Source organism: Hevea brasiliensis, chromosome 13 (genome assembly GCF_030052815.1).
Source record: "Hevea brasiliensis isolate MT/VB/25A 57/8 chromosome 13, ASM3005281v1, whole genome shotgun sequence".
Classification (NCBI taxonomy): Eukaryota; Viridiplantae; Streptophyta; class Magnoliopsida; order Malpighiales; family Euphorbiaceae; genus Hevea; species Hevea brasiliensis.
In genome coordinates, this window is record NC_079505.1 from 19092600 (window position 1) to 19108354 (window position 15755).

The following is a 15755-nucleotide window of genomic DNA, read 5'->3' on the forward strand; positions in this document are numbered from 1 at the left end:
AATATTTAGAACTTAAAATTTGATTGTCTATATAATTTTAAAGTTTATATAAATCTAACATTTTTTGTCCTACTTGTATTTAAAGTCTATTTAATTAATTTTTTATTATAATATAATTTTAAATAAAATTTTATAAAAATATTTTCATGATTTATATTATTTACAAAAATAGAAAGGTGTTTTATTTATATAAATAAATTTTTAATGAATCCTAATAAATTTTTATCTCTATCTTATAATTATTTATATAAAATTATTTGAATATAATTATTTAAATTTACGTAAAAGAATAAGAAAAGAAATTAAGCCATACATATGAATTCTTTTATTAATAATTTTCAAATTTTCATTTAATTTAATTTCTTATAAGTTAATTAAAAAAATATTTCATATAAAATAAATTTATATTTTTCTTAATTATAGATATATTTCTAAAATTTTTAATTATTACATTAATATATGAATTAATTCTAATTAAAATTAAATTTACAAATCTTATGTAAATAATATATATATATATATATATCGTAACACCCCTAATTTTTAAATAATTATTTATGTATAAATTATGATATTTTAATGTATTAAATATTACAGTATTTAATTTGAATTTTTTGGGTTTTTAAAATTAGATTTTTATTTTACGAGATAATAAATTTTAATGATTTTTAAAGATTAATTTAAAGACCATGTGATAAATCTAAAAATATATTTAGACTCCAAAAATTTTTTTGAGCTTTTTGTAATTTTTTTGAAATTTTTGGACTTCGTTTTGCGCTTAGGGTAGAGCAAAAATCTAATTTTGAATATTTTGAATTGAACTGGCTGAGTCAAATTGGACCGATCGAATCAGACTGGTCTTCTTTTTCTCTCCCTCTTCTTTCTTGTGTGTCACCTTCCCCTCTCTTCTCTCTTCTTTTTCTCTCTCTCCTCCCCTCCCCATCGCCAACCGTCCCCCCACCCCAGCTCCCTTGCACGCCAGCGCACCTCCAGCCACCCTCCCCCATCGGCGCCGCTCCTCTAGTCGGCCGAAAAATCTCCTTAAAGTCTCTCCCCTTCAAACCAAGCCGTTTCACCTTCCTTGGCCAATTCCGGCCGATTCAGTCACCGATTGGACCGAGTCAAGTCCCCTTCGACTTCTACTCCTCGAGAGCTTTCCATAGACACCTATTTCATCAATTTTCATTGAGCAGTTTGTGCGAATCAAGTTCAGAAAGTTTTAGCCAATTTCGACTTTTGGACTAAATTTTTTCCAAACCGTGAACCCCACTGAGATTCTGAGACCACCAGCACACTCCACTCGTCAAGAGCTTCGAAATAACACCAATTTGAAATTTTTTTGACATTAAAATTTTGGTGGGTCCCATGAACTTAGCAGTGATTTTTCGGATATTTAATAAGTCTGTTTAATTAAATAAAAATAATATTCTAACTCCTAGTGTTATGGACTTCTAGTAGGCATTCTCGTTTCAAGGAAATTCTATCAATGATCAAAACTGCATTTTCGAGCCGAACCTGCGGGTTGTCAGACCCACTTCAGAAGTGGGTAAATATTATAGTGCTTCTCGCCATTTTCAAATGCTCTGAACGGATTTCAGGTGTCATAATTGATGTAAGTGAACCCGAACTCTAAATTTTCATTTTTGTCTAATGCTAGATTTAGAATAAAATTCATAAAATATTCATGGGTAGCCAATAAATTATAATTTCTTTTGCAATAGCATAATAGCATTGCTAAGGACTGCGAGGCATGTTTATAGAATTTTTGGGGTTAGTTTGATTGTTTTTTGCAAAATGTTAGTCTTAAACTTTATAGCTGAATTGTGTAGTTATTTGAATTTTGGTTAGTTTGGAGAGCCCAGGAGAGGCAATATGATGATGTTGTGATGTAGCCCTGAGGCCATTGAATTAGAAAGTGTTATTTGAGTTACTTTGCAAGTTGAATAGGTTCTAGGTATAGGGAAAATTTTATCGAATTTTCAGCATAAACTTAGGATGTCTTTGACTCTTTAAATTATTGTTTTAATTTAATACTGATAGATTCATGAATGTAATTATTTAGGTGATCCGAGTCAACCTTCTTTCTCTGCTCAGCCGCCTCAGTGATCTCCGATTATTCTATGAGTAGATATTGATTTTATTTATAATTTCAATATTATTATACATTTAAGGCATGCTCATGCATTCACTTATATATATATATATATAGTGTTGACCCCGTGTAGCTCAAAATGAGCATTGATTTTGATGATAACAAAACTCAAACAGAATCTATCTAACCCAACTTTAAAGTGATGTGTAGATTCCTTTTCTTATTCCCAAAGAATTTTTGAAGCTGCATCTAAGGAGGAAGAGTACTCAAAGGCATTTCAAGACAAATCCAAAATGAGAAAAGAACAAGACTATGAAAGCCAAGACTCAAAGTAAAGGTATGAAAGTCATAGAGTTAGAGATTGAGTCTTAGGTCTTTTGTGAAAAGAATAGATGAGAGTTTAGTCGAATGGAGCTCAAAAATGAAACTTTATTTCTAATTATTTTTTCTCATCATGACCTTGGATACTGCTATTGAAACATATTTTTCTCTTAAGGTCTAAATCATTTTTTTAATATTACAAGTTGAGACATGCAGCTGTTGACTTAGTTTGCTAACTGGTTTGCTAAAATATTAGTTTGCTAATGTGTTTGCTAAAACATTAGTTTACTAACTAGTTTACTACTGTTGCCAAAATATCATTAGTTTGCTAAATGATCAGAGCTGCTCAACTTCGCACAAAAAGACAAAATAACGGTCATTTTGTCTTGGGCAGTGTGTATAACGTTCCAAAAAGGTTTCAAACGGTCTAAAATGATTTGGGACTATAAATACACCTTCTTTACTTCATTTACATTTTGATGAAAGCTTACATTTGAACTCCAACTTTGATTTTTCATTTATTGCTTTCATTCAAGAGCTTTAAAGACATTGAGCTACCATTGGCAAATCAACTCATCTCTTCTTTATAGTTTTATTTGTATTGAGTAAGAGTGAGTGTTAAAACATTAAGTTGCATTTAAGAGAGATTGTACAAGCACCTATTGAAGCTTGAGAGAGAGTAAGTGCTTAAGATAGCACTTGTGAAGGTTTCAAGCTACCTTGGTAAAAGCTTGGTGTTGAAAAGTTGTAAAGGGCTTTTGGTCTCTTGCTTTTAAAAGAGCAAATAGTGGAGAGAAGACTCAAAGAGGGTTCTTTGAGAGAGTGGATGTAAGCTAGTTAAGCCGAACCACTATAAAAATCATTGTGTTTGATCTCTCTAACCTTAACCTCTTTACTTTTGTGCAATTTAATTTTTATACATGACCTTGAATGTTGATTGAATATATTGAGTTGGTATATTTGAGGATTTATGAGTATGATGAGAAATTAGTTGAATGTCTTGTGATGCATGTTGTGATAGCCATAAATATTGATTAAAGCTTGAATTACAATTTAGGAACACTTTATTGAAATACATATCACTGTCATTATATATTAAGGAGCACCTAGTTGAACAAAGCCACAATTTTTCATTAGGCTACAAGCAAGGGCCGAAAAATTGCTAAAGTCCAATTCACCCCCCTCTTGGACTATTTTGGGACAACAAATTAGTATCAGAGTTTATCTCTCTTGCTTAGGGTGTTACAACCTTAGAGTGATCCATAATGGCTGGTTTATCTAGCAATACTGCCGGTATACCCGCACCACTAGCTGAATGCTACTCAATCACTAGACCACCACTTTTCAATGGCACTAATTATTCATTTTGAAAAGTAAGAATGAGAAATTTCATACAATCTGTAGATATTGATGCATGGAGAATTATTAAAAATGGTCCACATGTTCCTCAAAAGAATGGTCCAGGAACTACAAAAGTTTCAAAACATGAAGATGAATATGATGACAATGATTGGAAAAAAATTTCTATAAATGCTAAAGCTATTAATATTTTGCATTGCTCACTTGACCTTAATGAATACAATCGTGTTTCAGGATGTCAATCTGCTAAGGAAATTTGGGATAAGCTTGAAGTCACTTATGAAGGAACTGATGTCGTCAAAGAGTCCAAAGCAAACCTTCTTATTCGAGATTATGAGCTGTTTGAAATGAGGCCAGGAGAATCAATTGCGGATATGAGTACAAGGTTTATCGATCTTGTAAATCTTCTCAAAGTGCTTGGTAAAAGATTTGAGGAAGCTGAACTTGTGAAGAAAATTCTTAGATCACTTCCAAAATCTTGGGAAGCAAAGACTACAGTTATCCAAGATACTAAGGATTTTAAAACATTTACTTATGATGAACTCATTGGATCTCTCATTGCACATGAGATGGTATAAAAGAAAGATGAGGTTGAAAATGAGCAGAAAAAGAAGAAAAGCATTGCTCTTAAGTCAAACAAAGATGAAGATAAGAAGAAAGGAGTTGCATTCAAAGTTGACTCAAGTGACAACTCAAGTGCTTCAAGTGATGATGATGATGATGAAATGGCTATGCTTGCAAGAAAATTCAAAAGAGCTTTCAAGAAGGGAGGAAGCAAATACAAGAAATTCTTGAAAAAGTATACTCCCAAGGATAAATATTTTAGGGATTCAAAAGAAGAAATTGTATGTTATGAGTGTCACAAACCTGGACATATCAAGCCCAAATGTCCATTACTCAAAAAGAAGAAAGGAAAAAAAGATAGGAGCAAGAAAGCTATGAAAGTAGTATGGAGCAACAGTGAAGAATCTTCAAATGATGAATCAAGTGACAAAGAAACTGCTCTTCTTTGTATGATGGCACTTGAAGAGAAAATCGAGAGTTCACAAAAGGAAGAAGAAAGTGACAATGAGGTAAATTCTTATGAATCTCCTAATGTAGAAGAACTTGAACTTGCATTTGCTAAAGTATATGATGAGTATAGAAATTACAAGAGAAAGTGCACTAAAATGAATTTAGAAATTGAATCATTGAGATCACAAAATATTGCCATGTCCAATGTGTATAAAGAAAATGAATTTTACAAAGGACAAATTGCCTTGTTTAAAGAACTAAATTTAGAGTTGAAAATCTAAAAAGAAACTTGTGAAATGCTCATTGAGAAAAATAAAGTTCTTGAAGCTAAAGTAGAGTCTTTGACAAATGATTTGGCAAAATTTACAAAAGGAAAAGAAACTCTATATGTACTTCTTGGAAACCAAAGAATTTCAAATGAAAAATATGGAATTGGTTTTGATGGTTTCATGAACTATGACAAGTACAAGAATTATTTCATTAAAGCATCTACATCCTCTTTGCCCAATATCACATGTTATTATTGTAATAAAAGAGGTCATATGATTAGTTCTTGTGCACTTAGGAAGAATCTTCTTAAAGTAAAAAAGGTATGGGTGCCAAAGGGAACCTTACCTAAGGTCACTAACCCCCAAGGACCCAAAGTTGCTTGGGTACCTAAAGCTTAATGATTAAATTTCAGGTTTGTTTCAAAGGGATGAAGGAAAGTGAAAAATGGTATATAGATAGTGGTTGTTCAAAGCACATGACCGGTGAAAAGGACAAGTTTTCAAAAATTACAATGAAAGATGGAGGATATGTAAAATTTGGAGATAAAGGAAAAGGAAAAATAATTGGAAATGGCACAATTGGAACCAAACCTTGTATTGAAGATGTGTCGCTTGTTGAAGGATTGAAATACAACTTGCTAAGTGTAAGCCAACTTTGTGATAAAGGTTTTGAGGTAAAGTTTACTTCTTCTCTATGTACAATCAATAACTTAGATAATGACACATTGTTCATTGCCAATAGATCCAATAATGTTTACTTGCTTGACATGAATAATTTTGAAACTAATCATGGTACATGTCTAGTATCTTTTGATAACTCTTGTTATTTGTGGCATAGAAGACTGGGTCATGCAAGCATGCATACACTCTCAAAACTGTCTAAGAAAGAACTGGTTAATGGTCTTCCTAAAATTAATTATGAAAATGAATTTCAATATAAAGCATGTGCACTAGGAAAGCATACTAGAGCATCTTTTAAATCTAAAAATATTGTGTCTACCACTAGGCCATTAAAATTGCTTCATCTTGATTTATTTGGACCCGTAACTCCTACTAGTCTTGGTGGGAAGTCATATGCTTTAGTTATTGTTGATGACTATTCAAGATATACATGGACATTCTTTCTTGCTCACAAGGATGTGACTTTTGAGAAATTCACCTCTTTTAGTAAAATGGTTCAAAATGAAAAAGGTTTTTGCATCACATCTATAAGAAGTGATCATGGAACTGAATTTGAAAATCATTTATTTGAGAGATATTGTGATAAACATGGAATCAACCATAATTTTTCAGCTCCTAGAACACCACAACAAAATGGGGTAGTAGAAAGGAAAAATAGGACTTTGCAAGAAATGACTAGAACTATGTTGAGTGAAAATAATTTGCCAAAGTACTTTTGGGCTGAAGCTGTTAATACATCTTGCTATGTGTTGAATAGAGTTTTGATTAGACCAATTTTGAAAAAGACGCCCTATGAGCTGTGGAAAGGAAGAAAACCAAATATCTCATATTTCAAAGCATTTGGTTGTAAGTGCTATATTTTAAATAACAATGTCGCAAGGAGTTTTGCGGTCGCCTGGACGAACCCTCACCGAAGTGGAAAAGAATGAGGAGTCGCCACTTTAATTTTGAGGGAAACTAAAGAAAACCATTTGTGAAGATAAATTGAAATGAAACCACTTCAAGACAGAGATTCTAGGTTCGGGGTCCGTAAACGGGTGGGGAAGGTGTTATGCACCCCACCTCGTCCCTTAATAAGGGTAAGTAGATTTAACTTTGCATTCTTTATAAATTAGTGAGGAGGGCTTGAATGGAAATATTAATCCTTTTAACCAAAAGGAATATTTGATTTTTCACTAAATTCGGATTACCCAGATACATAAGTAAATGAGACAACCTTAGTGAATTACCGTTGTACGTTTATTTTGCTTGAAGGGGCTATTAGGTTAAAATTCAATTTGAGAATCGGATAAGAACTCTCCTCCGATCTCTTTTAGTTAAAATTTTGGGTGGAGAATCAGATAAGAACTCTCCTCCGATCTCCTTTTAAATATTTATTAAAGTTTTTAGGTGAGAATCGGATAAGAACTCTCCTCCGATCTCCTTTTAAATATTTATTAAAAATTTTTAGTTTGAGAACCGGATAAGAACTCTCCTCCGATCTCCTTTTAAATATTTATTAAAAATTTTAGTTTGAGAACCGGATAAGAACTCTCCTCCGATCTCTTTTAAATATTTATTAAAATTTTTAGTTTTGAGAACCGGATAAGAACTCTCCTCCGATCTCTTTTAAATATTTATTAAAATTTTTAGTTTGAGAATCGGATAAGAACTCTCCTCCAATCTCTTTTAAATATTTATTAAATTTTTAGCTTGAGAACCGGATAAGAACTCTCCTCCGATCTCTTTTAAATATTTATTAAAATTTTTAGTTCGAGAATCGGATAAGAACTCTCCTCCGATCTCTTTTATTTTAATGGGACTCGGATAAAGGCTCTTCCGATCTCTTCGAAATTTGATCACATCTATATATCATAAGAGTCTAAGTTTAAGAGTTCTAATATTCAAAGATGCCAAGGGTCGTAATAAGACTTCTTTTAACTCATTGACACTTTGTGACTAAATAAGGGATGCCGGACTGAATTTTTTCGACCTCCCATATGGTCGCCTTACCAGTATCCTATGTGTTCCATTTTACTTATCTGAGATTTGATTTTTATTCCGCCTTATGGCATTATGCCGGATCGCCTTCTACGTCAGCCTAGTGATTCAATTCTGCTATTTCCCTGACGTGTTATTTAGACCCTCTTTTTCAAAGAGACCCTTAAAATACAGTTACCTATGTTTTATCCAACCACTTATACATTACTCGGGACTAGATGACTTGCGTTCAAAAATAATAAAGATCAACAAAAATATGGATTGGCCGACGCGGAAGCAAACTAGAGCACAACCTATCTTTGCATTTTTCAAGCGTGATATGGTCTTAAAGAAAATAACATGCATAAAAAGAAGAAAGGAAATACGTAAAACAAGAACTAAACTTAATAAAATGGCAATATGAACACTGACCTGTAAGGAGTCGAATCTAGTGAGCTAACTACAGAATCACAGAACGTAATAAAATCGCAAGTTGATAGCCAGGAGACTAAGGTTCGCCTTGGAACAAAGAGTACTTCACTAAATGCAATCGAGTCAGAATTATACCCGAGTTTAAATGAGATTGAGCATGGACGACGGAAATGAAAATAAAGATAACCAGGAACTGAAAAATGTGAACGCTACGGGATAATGAACGAGCTGAAAATGAAGAGTTTCAGCGTTCAAAATCTTTTCAGAAAACACTTCAGGAAACTGGTTCCAAAAGTCCTTCTTATGAAAGCAGAATAACGATCTGAATTAAATTTCAGAGTTTTTCCGCTATAGTAACTACCTCCTTTTTTTCGTCCGTCCCTTGAACAGTTTTTCATGCAGGTATTTATAGGAACCGGGTGCTCTCCATGAAGGGTCAAGATCTATTTTGAGGGAGATGGAGGGTCAGGATTTCAAAGGACATGATCGGATGCTTGAGAATTAAAGAGAATCAAAATGAACGGCCGAGATCATTCTCAGGATACTTGTCCTTTTCTTCTTCTAATCTGACGGTCCGAAACTTCGTTGACCTGGGCGATCCAAGGGCTGGGAATAAAAGGCGCCGGTCTTGTCGTCTTCTCCTTTGATCTAAAGGCTCTGGACTCGTCCTTGCAAGTGAGACCAACGGTGGAGATTGGGATGTACAGGACTGTCATGACATACTCTGGCACCTGTCAGCATTGTGGGCGATTCTCAGGCGTGCGGTAGAGATTTCGTCTGCAACGCTTTAACTACCTTGGTTCTGATTCTGACGATGGTTATTGGGATTTGTCTTATTCTCTTTGTCTTTCGATCTCCCCTCTTTCTGATCTTCTTGACACGCGCCCTTTTCGATCTTTCATACCGGTCTCCCCTCTTTCGATATCTATCATTCCGATCCTTTCCTTAGTCAGGCCCGGTCCGGTCAAAGCATTAATTTCCCACCGATTCCCGAAGCGTCCGCTTCGTTTTCTGCTTAGCAATAAATGCCTGATTTCTCCCTATATATACCCCTGACAGAAGAGACTTCCCTCATTCGATTTTCCTCTCTCCCTTCTTACTTTCCTGTTCTAGCTACTCCGGCAGTAATTTCGACTACGACTGTGGCTTTTGATCCCTTTCCGATGGACTTCTTTATTCCCCGACTGAAAATTTACGATCCCGGTGATCGAATAATCGCGATAACCTTATCTGATGATGGTGGGAGAACTGGATCGCGGACCTCGATCTTGTCGATCTCGAGTCATTCGACCGGTATAATCGGCAAACTGATTTCGACCGAGAAAGCTGCTAATGTTCCGCCAACCCTTGGCGGTTGCTTTTCCAAGTTTATTCGGCTTCTCACCACATTGGGTGTTCCGACAGCGGCTTTCCTCCACATTGGGTGTTCCGACAGCGGCTCGGTTCCTGGTCGGTGACACCCTTTGGATCAGTTACAATGTAGGCTTTGACATAGGCCCTTTAGATAGGATGTTCCGCTGATCTTTAGAGATCGCCCAAATGATGTAATTAGACCTTTAATGTAATCCGATCTTGAGATCGCCCAAATGATGTAATCTGACTTTTTGGAAATGTAATCCGATCTCTTGAGATCGCCCAAATGATGTAATCTGACTTTTTGGAAATGTAATCTGATCCCTAGAGATCGCCCAAATGATGTAATCTGACTTTTTGGAAATGTAATCCGTTCCCTAGAGATCGCCCAAATGATGTAATCCGGTCTTTTGGAAATAAAAATCTTATTTCGCCAATTATCATCTTATCGATTATTTTCCGATCTCTGATGTATTTGTCCGATCTGGTTCCTAACTAAACAACCCTTAAAAATATTTATCTTACTATGCCGATCTCCAGTTAACCGATCTCTTTATGTAATTTTGGAATATTCGAGAGACGTGTCAGAACAGCTGGCGAGTCCCGCTAACCGATGCATTGCCTGAAACATCGTGAGCATTAAATGCTCGGACGAGTATAAATAGGGGTGGGGTTTAGCCAGTTGCTCTCTTATGCCACTTTCAGTCTCTCGCGAACAGTTCCAAAATTCTCTCGAATTTCAAGCTCTTCCGACACCGATCAAGCTCCGGTAAGGGTTTTGATCCTTCTTTTACTTTAAGTTCTTTATTTCTTTTGAAAATGAGCGGCGCCGAAGGTCAGAGGGCGGCAAGCCCACTTTCCGTCCACGTTTCGTGGTCATCAGATGAAGTAGAGGTGGTCAGGCCAAGCGCGCTACCCGCACCTCCTAGGGTCCCCGTTCCAGCTCAGGGGCAAACAGCATCATCAAGGCATGCGCCTTCTTCAGGGAGAGAGAACCTTCCTATGGACGAGCTGCCGTCAATCTTGCAAGAAACCGACCTGCAATCGTTCAGCCAGGAGTACAACATCCGGCTCGATTCATATGAACTCATCCGGTGTCACGGCGATCACCGAGCCGATCACTTCTTCGAAGAGAACGATATGATCATGATATACGAGGAACAATTAAAAGCCGGACTGCGGTTCCCTCTCGATGACTTCTTTAAAGAAGTTCTAAAATTTTTCCAAGTGTGCATCGCCCAAGTTCATCCGAACTCGTGGCGGATTTTAGTAGCCTTCCGAGGTCTCTGTCGAGCTAAAGGATTCCGTCCTACACCTAAGGTATTTGCCGAGCTGCATAGATTAACCCGTCGAAAAGATGACGAGTTCTGGTTCTTCCAGGCGAAGCCACATTGCGGGCTTTTCACCGATTTGCCTTCCTCCTTGAAAAATTGGAAGAATCTCTTCTTCATTCTAAGAAGCAAAATTCCGAACGGCTTTGAGGGTTTCCCTCGTAGCTGGCTACACCTAGGCCCCTCAATTCTGAAGCGACTAGTATTGAATGGGGAGGAAGGCCTGATGGTGATGGAGCTGAAAGAACAGGAGAGCAGAGAGAAGTTCTCTTGCTTGGACGCAGTGACTGCCGAACTTCATCACTGGACAATGCAACTAGTCACGGGCCAAGATCGCGAGCTTCCGCTCTCTGACCTCGGCATCGGTATTTTCTAAATCTCAGATCTCGGGACCTTAGCGATCTCACTGACCTCTCTTTTGTGCAGGTATGACAAGAGACGAAGCCTCCAAGGAGAAACGGAAGAGAAAGAGGGAGATCTCCCGAAAAGTACGGGAGATGAAGCAAGCCGAGGAAATGCAGACACCCAGGCATGAGCCCGGGGAAATACAAGAAGGCCCGCTTCAACCTTCGGGACCGACGGTCGAAGAAGTGGTCCGATCCCCTCCTCGCCGAGAAGAGCCGCCTCCACCTCCTCCAGTTGCTCCGAGCACCGAAGGGGGTTCTTCTCAACCTTCTGTGAGGCCCCTTTCTCGTGGCGCTCAAGTGCTGGTCGCTTCCCTGGAGAAGAGCCGGACTGTTCGGGAGAACCCAGGTTTTGCCAAAGTCTTGGGGTCTTCCATCTGCCTTCGGGAAGACCGGGATAGGCTGTCTCCGAATACTCTTGATAACATCTTAACCAAATCCATGAGCCTGAACGTGGAGTGCTTGGTGAATCAGCACATAGTTCGGGAAAAGGCTCACCACCTGGGTAAGGAGGTCGAGAAGAAGAGTCAGGAAGTGGCTTCCCTTCGATCCCAACTCTCATCCACTCAAAGCTATATATCCGATATCGAGGGGCAGATGAAACTTTATGAGGATAAGCTAGCCGAGCGGCACTGTTCGCCGAGCGAACTCGTGATTCGAAGAAATTCAGCGCCGGCTGATGAAGCTGCTCAACTCGCTCACCTTACTGAGGAGCTCAAAGCGAAAGAGGAAGAGATGGTGACTGGAGTGGCCGGCGCTTATGTGAACGCCCACAGAGATCTCCTGGCGGAGCTTAAGAAGCGTTACCCTGAGGAGGACTTCTCTTAGATGGCCAACCTGGCTCCCGAGGATGGAGGTGAAGAGAGTGAGGAGGAGGCTGAGGGTGAGAGGGGAGACGGACAAAATGTAGATCAGGCTGGGGGTGATCCTCCAGCTGAATAACTTGTACAAATTTTTGAAATGAAATGAAATGTAATGCCTCTTTTGTTCGATGAATGGTTGTGATCGGGAAAATTTCTAAATTATTAAACACTTGATTGTCTGAGTATGTTGAAATAACTGAAAGTGATTATTAACCTAAGTGTGAGAGATCGGAAAACACAATGAGCATGAGATCGGTAAGGAACCAACGCTAAACGGGACTTAATTAAAATTGAAAATTTGGCTTGAACATTTAAGATCGGGATCATCATTAAACCGGAACGGAACCTTTGATTATTCCTAAACTTTTGAAAGGGAGATCAGTAATGAAACTGGTAACAAAGATCTAGTGTTAGTTCAATTTCTTTTGTGAAAAGAGATCAGGAATATACTTGACTGGTCAGGAGATTCGACAATGGGTTTGAGAGATCGGTGAATGATTTAATAGACCGGTAAGGCTTTGACTGATATGAGGACTTAGCATTGATTTAATTCCTTGTGAGGAGAGATCAGAAATGTAGTTATCTAGCAAAGGGAGATCGGGAATGTAATTGGCTGTCAAATGGAGGCTTAGTACTGGGGATCGGTTTCAAAGTTTATTGATTCTGGGGATCGGCCAAAATATGGTGTCGACAGCTGCCCCTCTTTACATAATTTCTATTAAAGGGAAAATTTTTCCGTGTAGGAATTATGTAAAGATTCAGACCCATATTTTGGACGATTAGGTGTTCGAAGTTAGGGAACTAAAGCATACCTAAGTTAGTGATCTAGAGATTGACAACAGGAGTTAAAATACTAGAAAATTAAAATCAACTTGGATCAGAGGAACCAGAGGTCGATAACAGGAAAATTAAAATCAACTTAGATCAAGGAACCAGAGGTTGATAACAGGAAATGTAAATTGCTGGAAATTAAAATCAACTTAGATCAAGGAACCAGAGGTTGATAACAAGAAATGTAAATTGCATGAAATTAAAATCAACTTAGATCAAGGAACCAGAGGTTGATAACAGGAAATGTAAATTGCATGAAATTAAAATCAACTTAGATCAAGGAACCAGAGGTTGATAACAAGAAATGTAAATTGCATGAAATTAAAATCAACTTAGATCAAGGAACTAGAGGTTGATAATAGGAAATGTAAATTGCTGGAAATTAAAATCAACTTAGATCAAGGAACCAGAGGTTGATAACAGGAAATGTAAATTGCATGAAATTAAAATCAACTTAGATCAAGGAACCAGAGGTTGATAACAGGAAATGTAAATTGCATGAAATTAAAATCAACTTAGATCAAGGAACCAGAGGTTGATAACAGGAAATGTAAATTGCAGGAAATTAAAATCAACTTAGATCAAGGAACCAGAGGTTGATAACAAGAAATGTAAATTGCTGAAAATTAAAATCAACTTAGATCAAGGAACCAGAGGTTGATAACAGGAAATGTAAATTGCATGAAATTAAAATCAACTTAGATCAAGGAACCAGAGGTTGATGACAGAAATGTAAATTTCATGTAATTAAAATCAACTTAGATCAAGGATCCATAGGTTGATAACAGAAATGTAAATTGCTGGAAATTAAAATCAACTTAGATCAAGGAACCAGAGGTTGATAACAGAAATGTAAATTGCATGAAATTAAAATCAACTTAGATCAAGGAACCAGAGGTTGATAACAGGAAATGTAAATTGCATGAAATTAAAATCAACTTAGATCAAGGAACCAGAGGTTGATAACAGGAAATGTAAATTGCTGGAAATTAAAATCAACTTAGATCAAGGAACCAGAGGTTGATAACAGGAAATGTAAATTGCTGGAAATTAAAATCAACTTAGATCAAGGAAGCAGAGGTTGATAATAGGAAATGTAAATTGCAGGTAATTAAAATCAACTTAGATCAAGGAACCAGAGGTTGATAACAGGAAATTTAAATTGCAGGAAATTAAAATCAACTTAGATCAAGGAACCAGGGGTTGATAACAGGAAATTTAAATTGCAGGAAATTAAAATCAACTTAGATCAAGGAACCAGAGGTTGATAACAGGAAATTTAAATTGTAGGAAATTAAAATCAACTTAGATCAAGGAACCAGAGGTTGATAACAGGAAATGTAAATTGCATGAAATTAAAATCAACTTAGATCAAGGAACCAGAGATTGATAACAGGAAATTTAAATTGCACTTACAAAGCAATCCTAATCCAGGCACAAGAAGTTCTTCCCCAATGAAGTGTACTTAATAGAATCCCGAAGGCCAATGATGAATGGAGGACGAGTTGCAAGACTTGACCTATGACCCAATTTCTTCAAATGCCCCATTTCTGTTTTTTGACTTTTTCCCGAAAAGCGCCCTTGCGGGTTTTCACTTCCCCTTCGTCTAGAAGCGCCCTTCCGGGTTTTCACCTCTAGTTCTTTTTTTTTTTCTAGGATGCCCTTTCGGGTTTTCACCCCTATTTTCTTTTCTTTTTGTGTACCCTTTTCCTGGCCATTCCCTGCAAATCTCATAGTAAAGTACGTGAGGTTATCAATTTTCAAATTCTAATCTTATGGCAAAATTTTAACTGATTAATAGCGCATTAAATAAAGAGAAAGGATAGCATTAAAGAGTGAGTAAACGGGAAAAATAAAAGCAGAGGGAACAAAATATAACTTTATTACGGTTTTAGGAAAAACAAGGATAGACTTTCAAAGAAAAAGGGTACAAGGATAGATCTCACATATTCCTTATGGTTGATTTTGAAATCTTTTAACTGCCATTATTTCAAGTTCTCTGAAGCCTCATGCCGTGACAGTTTCCTCTTCATCCTGGTTTCATGCGCCATTCCTTATTTCTCCCTTTTTGTTCTTGGGATGCCCTTTCGGGTTTTCACCCCCAGATTTTTTTTTTTTTTTTTTTTTTTCAGGACGCCCTTTCGGGTTTTCATTCCTCACTCATTTTACAGAAAGCGCCCCTTCGGGGTTTTCGCCTTCTTTCACACATTTTGCTAGGAGCGCCCTTTCGGGTTTTCACCCCTACTTCTTTCTTTTTTTTTTTTTTTTTTTTTTTTAGGCATAGTATTTCTTGACGGTGTCAGCATTCACAGGTCTTGGGAATTCTTCACCGTCCATGTAGGTCAAGATCAAGGCTCCTCCAGAAAAATGCCTTTTTAACCACATAGGGTCCCTCGTAGGTTGGTGACCATTTGCCCCGGGGATCGTTTTGATTTAGCAGCACTTTCTTCAGAACTAGGTCCCCGGGTTGGAATTCGCGTGGGCGAACGCTTTTGTCAAATGCCCTAGCCATTCTCCTCTGGTATAATTGCCCATGACATGCTGCTGTTAGCCTTTTCTCATCCAAAGAAGTTTAATCGATCCAACCTTGATCGATCCATTCGACTCATCAATCTCGATTCCTTCGTAATCCTTAGGGAAGGAATTCAACTTCAATAGGTAATACTGCTTCCATCCCGTAAACCAGTGAGTATGGAGTTGCCCCGGTTGAGGTTCTTACAGAAGTCCGGTATGCATGAAGAGCGTAGGGAAGCATATCATGCCAATCCCTATATGTGACCGTCATTTTCCGGATTATCCTCTTTAGATTTTTGTTCGCGGCTTCCACCGCTCCATTCATCTGGGGA